Below are 2,656 nucleotides of genomic sequence, written 5' to 3'. Positions count from 1 at the left end.
TCTCTATTCTCTGTGTTCCACAGTTTGGGTTGGGAATGAAAAGTTTCTGAATAGAGTGAGTTTAGCAACATTAACACCCAAGATGTAAAAGATGCTGTGCCAATTTTTCCTCTTTTGAAAATTGACCTCTTTTCCTTTAATTACAGGACCAAAACAAAACAAAACAAAAACAGAATTTTTAAGCATAATATGTAGAAGCCACAAATTGCTTTCAACATTTATCCCTTTGTATGTGTTTACAACTTTTAACTACTTGTGTCATATTGTCTGTTACTTTAGTGGAAATGTGTGTTAATTGCATAAATCTAAGGCTAGCATCTATTTTCCATATACAAGAGAGGTGGAAAATCTATTCCCAAATTTCCATGAAGATGTCCTTAACATCCTATTCAGCAGCCAGTTTCATAATTATATGCCAATCATTTTCACAAAGAATTTCATTATTTCTTCTTATGAGATAATGTGCATCAACATGTAAATTCAGATGATGCACTTCAAAAATGCAAAACTAAAAGTGAACTAGTACTTTATTTATTATTTTAGTGGAAGAGTCAGTTTATTTTTAATTAATGTTTTTTATCATAATTTTCCAATAATTACAAAAAAGTCACAAATTCAGTAAGTACAGAGATTTCTCTTATAATTGAACTAGTATTTTAACTGGTTTGTTATTATTTTCTGAAATTAAATACTGATTAAACCCTAAGTGACATAAAATTATACACACATTAGCAGAATTATGAAAAGAATTAAAAAGAAGAAATGTTCACAAAATCAACCATCATATTAAAATTCCTTTTTGCTGGGTTAGCTGAAAGACCATGGAAAAAATCTACCTGCCATTCAGTTTAATTTCTTGTGTTTAGAGCTCTACAGCATTCTGTGTTAAACTAATCAATAAAAAGGATTTATGAGACCTTGAAATAGAACAGTCGAAAGGAGGAAATTATAGTCAGTTTTAGTTATTAAAGATTTTCGCCACTAAATTTAGTATAAGGGAAACGTTATACATCTTTTTTAGCTGAAACAGGACATTTATCAAATGCATGGATTGGAAAGACGATTGTGCTTAGACCCACTGTAATGTATCTTTATTTGTTGCTCGCCGTTTATTGTTGGCTATGGTGAGGTACGCCCAAACAGAAGGGAAACAGGATTGGAAAAAAACTATGTTAAGAAAACAATAAGCAAGTAGACACAGTGAGCCATGACCTAAACATGAGAGAAAAAAGGTATTTGTGAACTCAGATCTGGTCCATATTAAATTTCTTCACTTAACTCTTCTCTATTAAAAGAACGAGGGCAAAGAAAGCATGAAACAGGGAGAGAAGTCAGGAGGAGGAAGAGAAAGCCAAAATCACCATCACCTCAAATGGCTTCTCACTATTATGAAATCAAACTTTAGCTCTGATCATACACAGAGACCAAGTCATTACTGATTTTCATTACTTTTGGTGTCATAATATTAGTTGAACCATGAGCATCTCTGAAAATAGAGATGTAACTGGGTTGCTTAGTGGCAATGAGTTTGGAGCGACTGCCTCAAAGGGCTTATGTACTGTGTACTAGAATACAGTCTTGAGACTTTTACTTAGATACATTCCTAAGCAGAGTAATTTGAGAAAATTAAAGAATTTAGCTCTTGTTTGATGAAATACAAATGACAGATGGAAAAGTGCAATATTTTGAAAAGAAAAAATGCAATGATGCATAGAACATAAGATTGCCATAATAATAATGGTACTTAGCATTTACACTAAGTTCTTCATCTGCAAAATACTTTACAAACAACTAATTGAGCCTCATAACGCTCCTGAACGACAGGTAAGGATCATTACTGCCATTCTACAAATGGAGAAAATGAGGCATGGAGGTTAAGTATCTTTGCCTAAGGCTATTGTAAATAAATAGCAACACCTGGACTAAGGTTCCTTGGGCCTCAGCCTTCCTGGATAAAAGACCAAGGCTCCAGCATTCTTTCAACCAAAACAATGGAGCTTTTAGTGCTAAATATTTTTCCTTTTGAAAAGAAGATTAACATGTCATTCAGTTAACACTGATTTTCTCATACATTGAAATGATACTTGTCTTCAGAAAATAACAATAATCTGTTTCCTGTTCCTTTATTTGCCTCATTCATTCTTCCTACTGTCTCCACTATTATCCCCAAAGAATACCTTTTCTGAGTGACTAGGAGATGAGGGTCTCCACACTCAGTGTCACCTGTAGCAGAGCAATGAGACTCAGGTTTCACTTATATTAGTGTTGCAAACCATAGATGGGCTTTACTTCAAAATTATGACAACTTCTCATTTCTGATGGGAAATAATTGCTGGCAGTTTTAAAAACATATACTGTGTGAGGAAACAAGAAAGTAGAAGAAGTAGACGTTGCTCTTTTCTACTAGTTAACTTTCTCCATAATTCTCCTGAATCCCAAATTTATTGTCCACGCTGTAGAATGTCACCAAAGAAATAGTTCTTAGCATGAAAGTAATCACCTTGTAGATTGCTTATTTTGGAAGATTTTGCTGCTGCCCTACCTTTAGAAGTCACCCAGTTCTTTCATGAATTTTCTGCAGAGTTGAAAGCACACTGGAAAGTAGCAGAAATTTTAGGACAAGATTCCTTCTCTTTCTCTTTGGAACATCACTAAG

This window comes from Plecotus auritus (assembly GCF_963455305.1).
Source record: "Plecotus auritus genome assembly, chromosome: 4".
NCBI lineage: Eukaryota > Metazoa > Chordata > Mammalia > Chiroptera > Vespertilionidae > Plecotus > Plecotus auritus.
The sequence above is the reverse complement of the archived record's forward strand: the minus strand, read 5'-3'. Positions refer to the sequence as shown.